Here is a 12,827-nt window from a genome sequence, read left to right as displayed (position 1 = left end):
ATCGCCGCGGGGGCCTCTTTCAATGGCCCCCGACCGGTGCCGCGACAACTGCGCACGCGTGCGACTAGCGCCGATTCTCCAGTCGCCAGTGGTTCACGTATTGCCGTCGGACCGAATCGCGGGTCTGATGGCCCATTTTCCGCCCTCTCGACAAGCCCGATTTCGGCGTGGAAGCTCGGATAATCCCGGCCAATGATCCTTCCCTCCAACTGACCACATGTTCATTTTCCCGCAGGATCGCCATCTGATGGTGCAAACCCATCCCCCCCTGCTGCCCAAGAGAACACCTCGGAGGAGAGCTCCAAGGATGCAACCAATGAAGCATCACAGTTGTCATCCCCACATTCCACCAGCACAGAGGCACACATCTCGGGGGTGAATGTAATGGACAGGCTTCTGGAGCACATTCTGGTGAACACCACACAGTTGTTGATGCACATCAGGTGGAGGCAGGAACATCCAGGGGGGAACACAATCGGAGGTCTGCGAGATCCCAGGACCCAGCTGGGCCCCTGGACAAGGTTATCCCTGAACGGATGCAGATGCTACGATGCATCCGTGACATTCAGAGGGGGTTGTCAGTGACACTCCAGCAGGTCTATAGCCGATTGGAGGAGTCCCAAATAGGCAAAATATGGGCAAACCGGGAAGAGGTTGAACTGGAGCCTCCCTACTCGGAGACGACAATGTTCATCACTTTCCTGAGTCCCTCCCCCTCCTGACAATGGCACATTTCGGGGTCAGCGGTTGGAACAGGGTGATACAGTGAGGCATTTGCAACCGGCAAGGCAGCCTGGGTCCTCCAGCTCCAGGGCCCCCAGAGAATGCCAGTCAGGGGCATCAAAGGCCGCAGGCGTGGTAATCAGCAGGCTGCCGTCACCTCATGGTGCATCCTGGGGACACATCTCGATGGAGGACGAAGCAGTTTGAGGATAACCGAGAGGGGACTGGAAGGTGTGGTGATATGCATATGCACAGTAATGTATCTAGTTATCTATATATCCTCCAACCAGCAGATGGCAATTGAGATCCACCATATGACTCCAGAGATTGGGCAGTTGGTAGCAAGCCATATCAGAGGACAGTCGCATTAGAAATAGCTCCAAGAGAATTCACGAATCGTTATCGTTTGTATTACAGCTCCCATAGTTTCTTTCCGCGTGTTCATTTGTTAATAAAATATTTTACAGGATAGCACGGTGGCGCACTGGGTTAGCCCTGCTGCTCACAGCGCCGAGGTCCCAGGTTCGATCCTGGCTCTGGGTCACTGTCCGTGTGGAGTTTGCACATTCTCCCCGTGTTTGCGTGGGTTTCGCCCCCACAAGCCAAAGATGTGTAGGCTAGGTGGATTGGTCACGCTAAATTGCCCCTTGGATATAGTTAATTGGGTACTCTAAATTTATATTTAAAAATATATAAATTTTACTAGTCAATAACTAGATGTTTGGTGTGTATAAAAGCAAATTACTGCACATGCTGGATTCTGAAACCAAAAAAGAAAATGCTGGAAAATCTCAGCAGGTCTCGCAGCATCTGTTGGGAGAAAAAAAAGCTCATGTTTTGAATCCAGGTGACCCTTTTCTCTCCTTACAGATGCTGCCAGATCTGCTGAGACTTTCCAGCATTTTCTGTTCTGTGTGCATCTTTACCACAGCCACAACACAGAACATAACATGGTACCAGGTGTATTGAATAATTGAAGATAACTACGGAAAAGGCAGGACAAACAGACCGAAGGAAGAAAAAAGAAAATTCTTCTACCTACCTGGTAAACTACGGGCACTGGAACTCAACGCACAGAAGGAATGTGACAGTTAGAGATGGAAGGCACCTCACTAGCTTCAAGTCATCGGTAATTTAGATGAGAATTAGTGTGTTTTCAAGCAGCAATTCAGATTCTATGTTGCAGCCCTTGGCCTGCAGGCACAGCCTGACAAGAGGCGTATTGCGTTGCTGCTCACGGTAGCAGGTCCTCCACCCATCGAAAGTTATAATGCTTCTGTGTACGAAGGCGAGGTGGACAGCAAACGCTTTGATGAAGTAATACAATACTTTGATGAAATGTTCGAGTATTATATCTTTCGCATGCACACTCAGAGGTCAGATGAATCTTTCGATAGTTTTTGAACCAACTTGCTGTTGAAGGCACAGTCTTGCAATTTTAGTACTTTAAAGTCGCCGATGATCCGCGATCCGATAGTGCTCCCGATATCAAATGACAAGGTACGTGAGAGGCTATTAAGGGAAGAAGAGCTTCAACTAAAAAAAAGTCATTGACCAGCAGGATTAATGACAATCCCAAGGCTTTTTATACAAATATAAAGGGCAAGAGGATAGACAGGGAAAGGGCTGGCACACTCAAGGAAAGGGGAGGGAATCTATGCGTGGAACCAGAGGAAATGGGTGTGGTATTAAATGAGTACTTTGCATCTGTATTCACCAAAGAGAAGCACTTTGTGGATAATGAGTCTGGAGAAGGGTGTGTAGATAGTTTGGGTCATGTTGAGATCAAACAGGAGGAGGTATTGGGGGTCTCGAAAAACATTAAGGTAGACAAGTCCCCAGGGCTTGATGGAATATACCCGAATACTGAGAGAGGCAAGGGAGTAAATTGCTGGGGCCTTGAGAGAAATCTTTGTATCCTCACTGGTTACAGGGGAGATTCCAGAGGATTGGAGAACAGCCAATGTTGTTCCTTTGTTTAAGAAGGGTTGTAAGGATAATCCAGGTAATTACAGGCCAGTGAGCCTTATGTCAGTGGTAGGGAAATTATTGGAGAGAATCCTTCGAGACAGGGTTTACTCCCACTTGGAAATAAGTGGACGTATTAGCGAGAGGCAGTATGGTTTTGTGAAGGGGAGGTCGTGTCTCACTAACTTGATCGAGTTTTTCGAGGAAGTGACGAAGATGTTTGATGAGGGTAGACCAGTGGATGTTGTCTACATGGACTTCAGTACGGCCTTTGACACAGTCCCTCATGGCAGACTGGTACAGAAGGTGACGTCGCAAGGGATCAGAGGTGAGCTGGCAAGATGGATAGAGAACTGGCTCGGTCATAGAAGCCAGAGGGTAGCATTGGAAGGGTAGATTTCTGAATGGAGGGCTGTGACGAGTGGCATTCCTCAGGGATCAGTGCTGGGACCCTTGCTGTTTGTAATGAAATTTTGTTTATTAACCAGTCAACATCATACAAAAGTATAAAAAAAGGATAAAAAATTACATCACAGTAACCATTAATCGGCATTTGCCATCGGTACAAACACAAAGCTTCAACAGTGCAGTTATACAAGAAAACCAAATGCACATGTAAACAGTACACAGTCAACAGTATATTAAAGTCCTCTGCAGTCTGCAAGAGCATGCTTGCAGCAAACTGCTCAGTCAGATCAATTTTCCTCATTCTCCCTACGCAGTTCCTAGCAGAACTTCAAAGGTATCGTTCCAATGCCACCATCAAAGTGCTCAGTTTAGTCCATTTCCAGCGCTGGCAGCTGGTCAGCCCACATTTTCCGGAACCTCACTCCAGGCCACAGAAGCAGCAGAGCAGGCAGCAAACAGGCTCATGGCCTCCAGGTGGTAAAGGTGCCAGTGTGAAATTCCATCTGAGCAGGAGGGATGCCCTGTGGCAGTATGAACTGGAGCTACTTGAGGAGGAGGAAGGTGCAGCAGCAGAGTGTGCAGCAGCGGAGCGTGCAGCAGCGGAATAGAAGGCAGCTTCTGAAGATGAAAGTCAGCTGCCCAACAGGCTGATGAGGAGGAGGAAGTGGTGCAAAGGAGGCGCCGCATGAAGCCTCGTGTGTACCGGCAGCGCCTGTCATTTGAAGACCTGCTGGACTGGGCATGCCACCGACGACTCTGGCTGAGCAGGGGGTCAGCGCGACATATCTGCCAGATCATGGCACTGTGGAGGAATGGGGGAGGACACCCGCTCTCAGTGGCCATCAAGGTGACAGCCTCCGTGAACCTTTACACCACGGAGTCGTTGAGGCACCAGGTGGGGACCTGCCCGGATCTCAGAACTCGGAGCACAAGTGCATCTGCACCTTCATGGTTCCCTGGGAATCTCTCATATTACACGCTGATGTGTTGGGTATGCCGGGTCTGCGAGGACTGCGTTTGCTGCAGCAGTGAGAGAGACAGGCTTCCAACACTTGAAGAAATGCAACTTGATTTTATTGAACTCTTAACTATCATACATACTTTAACTGTGGGTTGACACTATGCTGACTTGACTGGAGACCTGAGGCTAACCTGACCAGACTATCTTACTACCACATGGTGTATGTTCTAGTTGCTGCTCATGGGCTCTGACTGTCTCAGAGGCTGGATCCCAAGAGAGCGGGAAAACTAGTGCTCTCTGGCTTTATAGTGGTCATGTCCTGTCTGGTGATTGGCTGCTGTGTTCTGTGTGTTCAGTGGTCATCCTGTGTGTCAATCATTGCCTGTCTGTGCACCATCATATACCTGTGTGTATATTATGACACACGCCATGTATAAATTTGCATGGCAAGGAATACGGAATTGCATACCGATTTACACTTCCAGGGGGATCGTAAACTGATTGCAATTTAGCTCAGCAAGGGAACAAAATGGAGAATAGTGCCCACAATGTTTTGGCCTCAACTGCTTTCTATGGTAGTGAAGTCTACGGACCGAACACTCTCTGGGTGAAGAAATTTCTCCTCATCTCAGTCCTAGGTGGTTTATCCTGTATCCTCAGGGACCACCTTCTTGCATCCACCCTGTCTAGTCCTGTTAGAATTTTATAGGTTCCTATGAGATCCCCTCTCATTCTTCTGAGCTCCAGAGAATATGATCCTTCCCGATTCAATCACTCCTCATATGTCAGGATGCCATCCCAGGAATCAGTCTGGTAAACCTTCACTGCACTCCCTCTTTATGAAGAACATCCTTCCTCAGATAAGGAGATCGAACATGCACACTTGCCATTGCTTTTTTCATCCAAGGATAATTTGTGGACATGTGTCTTTAAGGCAGACTTTGCCTTTAATTCAAACAAAAGGATCCAGAAGGCTGGGTGATATCAGTGATGACTCAGTTTGATTTAGCTGGTAGCCAATAAATTGTCCAAAGGTCTGTGCTCTGCCTGGTTACAGATGGTGATTGGATCTGATACCACTGGAATGTTTCCAAAGTCACGAGGTTCCAATAATATGGTTTCACTGTTGATTCTGCAGCCTGGATGGAGGATTCCAGCTAACTCTCTCCCAAAAGATCCAGCTAAACTCTCTTCAGAAGGCCACTGTGAGGGTAAGTCTCTGTCCAGCACAACTAGGTGTCATTCCTTTGAGACTGCAAAGGCTTGAAGTCAAACCATGAGCTGATGTGAAATAAAGTGTCTACACATAAAGATATAGGTCTGGATGTGAACCAGTTTGATAAAAAAAAAAAAACCGCCTCTCCGGAAGCCGCCTGCCAATAAGAACTACATTTTCTGACCTGAATGAATGACTCTGCAAAGAAGACCATTACCAGCTCTAAACTAGAGGCTCTTATCAGCCAACGTGCTGTGAGAAAAGTATGTTAAAGAACCACCATTGGAAGCAAAGATTCTGATGTTTTGACCTTCATCCTTATTATTTTCACTCCTTCCTCCCTTTGTGTTTGTCTGTCTTGTGTGTGTGTAGAGGGTGGGACACTTAAAGGGGGTAATAGGTTAGCTTGTTAACCAGTTGTATTTACTGAATATTTCATCATTAATCTTGTAATAAATAAACAGTAATTGTATTTCAACTTACAAACTTGGTGACTAATTATTGGGCAGCCAAGAGCCAATGATTTTGGGAATATTGATAAGAATTGCTAAGAATTATTGGTTCATTCACTTGTTGTGACTTTGGGGAACATGGGGCTGGAATTTACCACGTACTTGCCCAGGGTGGCATAAAACGCCTGGCACCCTGGCAGTGCCGCATTGCCAGGTTGTCACTGGATCACTTTAAAGTACGTACTCAGTATTGGCACAGTAGCTTATCTCTCCACTGATCCCAGAGTGACGGTGCTGCTGGCTGACTTCTCCAACCTTACCCCTTCCCCAAGGTCACTGAGGCCTAGTTGTTGTACTTTAGATGCAGCCAAGATTGAGATGCAACTCACTCTTGACACACAAGGGAGTTTATGTCACAGGATTAATAAAGGCCACTATGGAGTTATCAGGCTGTGGACACAGGAGAGAGCCTGTTAAGCAGAAACTGGACAACCTTAGTACAGCCAAAACATTCCAGAAAATAAAACTTCAAGCACTTGATCAAAGCCCACATTGGAATATTTTAACAGAACTCAGTAGGTCCTGAGCATGTGCTGCTGATACTCCTGTCCAGTGCTCCCTCTGCTGATATGAAGCAATTTTTGGGACTCTGTTACAATTCTGAAGTGCAGATTACTGCATTATCAACAGGATTCTTACCTGTGCTAAAAGGGTGGTCAGCAATGCATATGCCCACTCTCACCTCATTGGAATGTCTCTGAGTTTTAATGAGTTTAGTTTACTTAGTTTCTTATTTTTAGGCTTTTTAATCCCCCTTCGTCAATTAAAAGCTCCCTCTCTCCCCACTGTCTGCAAAGATACAAGTGGCGGCATCTGCCATTTTCTGCTGAGTGTCATCGATACCCAGTGCAATTCTGCACCTGATGCCACAATCAATGCTAATGCCATTCTATATTTAGTACTGTACTGTACCCAGTGCCATTTTCTACCCAAACCACTCCATACTTGGTGTGATCAATGTCACTCTATAGTCAGCGTCATTCTGTACCCAGTGTGTTTTGTTCTAACAACAACTTATGTTTATATAGTGCCTAATGAATCTTCCAAGGTGATTCAGACAAGCAAAGTATAACATAGAGCCACATAAGGAGGTATTGGGTCAGATGACCAAAATCTTGGTTAAAGAGCTGGGTGTTAGGTAGTGTCTTAAAGGAGGAAATCGAGGTAGAGGCAGGGAATCTGTGGGAATCTGTGGGGAGGGTATTCCAGAGCTTGGAGCCGAGGCAACTGAAGGCACAGCCACCATTGGGAACAGATATAATTGGGGGTGCACAAGGGGCCAGGATTAGCAGAATACAGATAACTCGGATAGTTGTGGGTCTGAAGGAGATTACAAAAACAGGCAGGGGAGAGGCCATGGAGGGATTTGTAAAAAAGGATGAAAATTTTAAAATGAGTGGGATAGATAGAGTGGACGTTCAGAGACTATTTCCTCGGGTGGATGTAGCTGTTACAAGGGGGCATAACTATAAGGTTCAGGGTTGGAGATCTAGGAGGAATGTCTGAGGTAGGTTCTTTACTCAGAGAGTGGTTAGGGTGTGGAATGGACTGCCTGCCGTGATAGTGGAGTCGGACACTTTAGGAACTTTCAAGCGGTTATTGGATAGGCACATGGAGCACGCCAGAATGACAGGGAGTGGGATAGTTTAATCTTGGTTTCGGACAATGCTCGGCACAACATCGAGGGCCGAAGGGCCTGTTCTGTGCTGTACTGTTCTATGTTCTATATTCTAATACATTGTTTTACTGGCACAACCAATGAGGTCAGTGAGCACATGGGTGACCAGTGAATGGGACTTTCTGGGCATTAAAACACAGGCAGCAGAGTTTTAGATGAGTCCCATAGGGATGTGTACAAGAAAGCTTCAAAATAAAGTAATTCATTCATAAAATTTACTTTCATTACAGCCCAAAAAAGTGTCCATTATCCAGACTCTTTAATGTATCACTAACAGAAACTGCAAGTTCTTGAAACCTCTTACCCCTGTGCAAATTGTGAAATTGACAGCAGAGATCAGAGAACCTGACTTGCCCATCAATCACTTAATGTTTTTTCTGGGGCTCACACTTCAACATAGCGTGGATATCTGCGCTAACAGCCAACCATACATGCCTTAAAAGGCATTCCTGAAAAAATGACAGCCGGGAATCAGGTGAGGAAATCCCGCAATCATGACCAACCTGCTATTTTTGAAGGGCTCTTGAGTCATTTCAACTCAATGAAAATCCATCCCAACAGATTTAACCATTGCTATATTTAAATGGAAGGAATTTCTGCTCATCCAGTATTGGATGTCAGTTGAGCAGTCTGATAATTTAGCAACAGAGGAGGAATTGAGAGAGGTGATTGTGAGGTAGAGCTGGGTGTCATCAGTGTCCATGTGAAAACTGATGCTGTATCTTTTCTGTTGATGCCGCATAAGGTCAGCATGTAGTTGAGAAATAGAAGGGGGTCAAGGATTGATCCATGGTATCCTGTGCTATTCCATACCCAGTGACATTCTGTATCCAGTCCCATTTTGTTCTCTGTGCTGTCCTGCATCCTGTAACATTCCATTATATTACGACTCCCTGGGCAGGTGCGCAGTCAATTCCAGCCCCCACTTGTCCTGGAGTCACAATACAAGTGAATTAACCAATAATTCTTATAAAATACCTGAAGTCTTTGGTCCTTGGCTGCCTAATGATAACAACCACCAGGTCTGTAAGTTGAAATCACTGTTTATTTTAACAAGAATAATGATGAAGTACGCAGAAAATACAAGTAGCTAAATATTAATAAGTACCTAACTCCTACTTTAACTTGCTTCCCACCCTCTACATACAAACAAACAAAACAGAGGGGTGGAAAGGGGTCTGAAAAACATAAGTGAAACAGAAAAGAGTTTTTGCTTCAGATTATGGTTCCTTGCATGCTTTCCTCACAGTAAGCTTGTCTTTGTTTTTCAGCCTGTACTCATAGTTTGCTGGAGAGGCTGAGTCCCTGTTTCATCAAACTTTGCTTTCAGTCATGGCCTGTCTTCAGGTGCTGTAGATTCAGGAACCCAACACCCTCACAAGCCTATCGGAGAAAGAGTTAGCTGGTCGCTTCAGCAGAGAGTTACAGACCTCACAGCAAGCTTTCTGGAGAGAGTTTAGCTGAATCTTTTTGGGGAAACCTGGCAATAGCTTTCTGGAGAGGATTTACCTACATTTTACCTCCATGTTGCCAAAATTGAAACTGAAACCAAATTCAATCCTTGGAGCTCTGAAAAACAGTCCAGTGGGATCAGACCAAGCACCACATGTTACTGGGAAAAGCACAGCATTATGGGGCAATTCATTGTCCAGCAGTCAAATCCCTCAAACCAAGGCCCAGCCAATCTCTGTCATTGGCGCTGGTCAGTCTCCAACTCCAGTGCAAACCAGCACAGGCATCTGATTGAATCATTGAATTTACAGTGCAGAAGGAGGCCATTCAGCCCTTGGAAAGGGCACCCTACCCAAACCCACACATCCACCCTATCCCCATAACCCAATAACCCCACCCAACCTTTTTGGACAATAAGGATAATTTAGCAAGTCCAATCCACGTAACCTGCACATCTTTGGACTGTGGGAGGAATCCGGAGCACCCAGAGGAAACCCACACACACACAGGGAGAACGTGCAGACTCCGCACAGACAGTGACCCAAGCCGGGAATCGAACCTGGGACACTGGAGCTGTGAAGCAACTGTGCTAACCACTATTCTACCATGCTGCCCGTTAAAGGCACAGGTCCCTACTTTCTTGTGCTTCAAATAAAGTTATAGGCTGCCTTTAAAGACACATGTTCATAAATCACCCATGGATCAAAAATGCAGTGGCAAAAATAAAAGAAATGGGAAATTAATGGAGGAAACAAAGAATAAACAGGAAGGACTCTTACAATAACCAGTATCATTCTGTATTCAGTGCTGTTCTATATCCAGTGCCGTTCTGTATCCAGTAGCATTCAATACCCAATGCCATTCTGTTCCTGGTGCAGTCTGTACACACTTGATATAATATGCACAAAGGCCGGAATTCTCCGGCCGTTCACTGGTGGAGGGGGATTCTCCAGTCCAGCTCGCAGTGCATCCCTGCCCGTGGGTTTCCCAGATGCGTGGGATGGCTTCAATGGGAATTCCCTTTGACAGCGGCGCGAACAGAGAATCCTGCCACCAACGAATGGCACGCCCCTCCCACATGTAGCTGGGAGACCGGAGAATCCCACCCAAAATATTTAGCAAATCCAATAACTTTATAATTCTCCTATCCCCTACTACAGCACTCCAACATCTCTGCACTCAATTGTCCCCCAGCGTGATGTCCCAGACCCATAGGGATTCAGTTACATGACTATTCTATCCTATTACTCCACTTTGGAAGATGTAGCAGCAACAGCCTATGCCAGGATGCCTCCTGTCAGTCAGTAATGTCCTACTATTGGAGAGACTAAAAATGTACATATATCATGAAGGTTATGCTTTGTCTGGGAACCAAACAACCCTCACAACTTATGAATTACTCAGCTCAGTTTTTCTGAAGCTGTGCCAAGCACCCTGATGGCTTGCCCTGTTCAGATACTGTGTGGGTTTCGCCCCCACAACCCAAAGACGTGCAGGGTAGGTGGATTGACCACGCTAAATTGCCCCTTAATTGGAAAAAATTAATTGGGTACTCTAAATTTATTTTAAAAAACAGCAAGATCACAGAGTCACTCTGATCGCAAACAGGTAACAATCAGGGGGAATTGTCCTGCAACATTTCATCACCCAAACTGAAAATGTAATTTATTACAAACATGTATTAAAACAGTTTACAGCGAATAAACACCCCGGGAAACATACTTCCCAACAATCAATTAGACAGTCTGCACAGATTTTTCCACTTTTCCACCCCCCACCCCCCTGCGACGAACAGCTCCTCAAACACGGTCACAAACATCCCCCACCTTTTCTCAAACTCCTCTGCTGAGCCCCTTAACTCATACTTTATCTTCTCTAACCGCAGGAAGTCATACAGGTCACCCAACCAAGCTGCAATGCCCGGTGGCGATGCCGACCGCGACTCCAGCAAAATTCGTCGCCATGCAATCAGAGAGGCGAAGGCCAAGACATCGGCCTTCCTCCTCTCCATGAGCTCCGGCTCCTCTGAAACCCCAAATATCGCCACCAAAGAGTCCGGGTCCATTTCCTTCTCCACTATCCTGGCTACGACTACGAACACTCCTGCCCAGAATCGTCCCAATTTTTCGCAACCCCTAAACATGTGCGCATGATTCGTTGTCCCCACCCACACCTTTCACACTCATCTGCTACCCCTTGAAAGAACCCACTCATTCTCGCCCGAGGCATATGCATCCTGTACATCACCTTAAACTGTATCAGGCTCATTCTTGAACAAGAGGGGGTCCTGTTTACCCTACGCAGTGCCTCACTCCACGCTCTCCAATTGATCTCCCCTCTCAACTTCCCTTCCCATTTTTCCTTGATCTTCAGCACCCACTCGCCTCCCTGCTCCGCCAGCCACTTATATATATCCTGAAGTTTTTTCTTAATGACATCTGCTGAAATCTGGAGGTGAGTCGATGTTGAGTGAAGCCAGGATCAGTTTGGCGGTGATGTATTCACAGTTGAATTGCCTATCCAGGCTCTAATTAGAGACCAGCCATTGGGTCTGTGTCTCACCTTGCCACAGAAGTGATTTTGTGATCTGGAGTCAGCGTCTGCTCCTCACCTCATATGTGCTGAGCGGGGTTCTGCCTCAGTGATCAACAGTAACTGAGCCTGTGCACTGCCTTTGGGCAGTGCCATGTGGTCGATAGTGGAACATCCTGCACAGAGAGGGACGGATGTGAAAGGACAGCAGGTGCCTGGAGCTAAGTTCCATATATTTGGCAAGAAGGGGTAAGTGGTGATAAAAGATTTATGCTTTCCAATTGGAAGATTCAGTGGTGTGGGAGTGAATCCATTCAATCCATGCGTGGCCTCTATATTAGAATCATTTCAGGAGTGGAGAAATGGAGATGCTATTTTTTCAGTAGAATTTTATGCTTGCAATTTGCGTGCTCTCTCCTTTCGCACAATTGTTGAGATGCAGTCTTTTCTGCCTCATTGACCTTCTTCCAACATGATTTCAGAAAGTGAATGTCAGCCAACTATTCAACAGGCCGGTCAGATGCTCACCCATTTCTCACCTACATTGGCTCCCATTTCAGTAATATCTTGATTTTAAAATTCTCATCTTTGTTTTCAAGTTCCTCCAAGGCCCTGCCCCTCCCTACCTCTTCCCACCTTGCAAACCTCCGAGATATCTACTCTCCGCTATTTCTGGACTCTTCTGCATCCTCAATCAGAATTGCTTCACCATTCAGTTTCCCCGGCCTTACGCTCTGGAACTCCCTCCCTATACCTCTATGCATCATTACCTCAGTTTTCTCATTTAAAACACTCTTTAAAACTTACCTCTTTGAACAAGCTTTTGGTCATTGTCATAATATACACCAGTATATCATGGTGCAGACACACACTGATGGACATGCAGTGGGACCAATCAACATACACAACACCGCAGCCAATCACCAGTGAGAGCACACGCACTATAAAGACAGGGACAGGAGAGTTCCCGCTCATTCTAGGAGCAGCCAGCTCGGAGCACAGAGCTCACAGCCTGCAACACAGACATTCACCATGTGCTGAGTGCAGCACCTGGTTAGGATTAGGCAAGGGTCAACAGGTAAAACTCGTATTGCATTTCCCCACAGTTCAAGTATGTTAATATAGTTAACCTTACAATAAAATAGAGTTGTACACTTCCAGTGTTACAAAGAACAAAGAACAAAGAAATGTACAGCACAGGAACAGGCCCTTCGGCCCTCCAAGCCCGTGCCGACCATGCTGCCCGACTAAACTACAATCTTCTACACTTCCTGGGTCCGTATCCCTCTATTCCCATCCTATTCATGTATTTGTCAAGATGCCTCTTAAATGTCACTATCGTCCCTGCTTCCACCACCTCCTCCGGTAGCGAGTTCC

This window comes from Scyliorhinus torazame, chromosome 8 (genome assembly GCF_047496885.1).
Source record: "Scyliorhinus torazame isolate Kashiwa2021f chromosome 8, sScyTor2.1, whole genome shotgun sequence".
Classification (NCBI taxonomy): domain Eukaryota; kingdom Metazoa; phylum Chordata; class Chondrichthyes; order Carcharhiniformes; family Scyliorhinidae; genus Scyliorhinus; species Scyliorhinus torazame.
Note: the sequence above shows the minus strand (reverse complement) of the source record.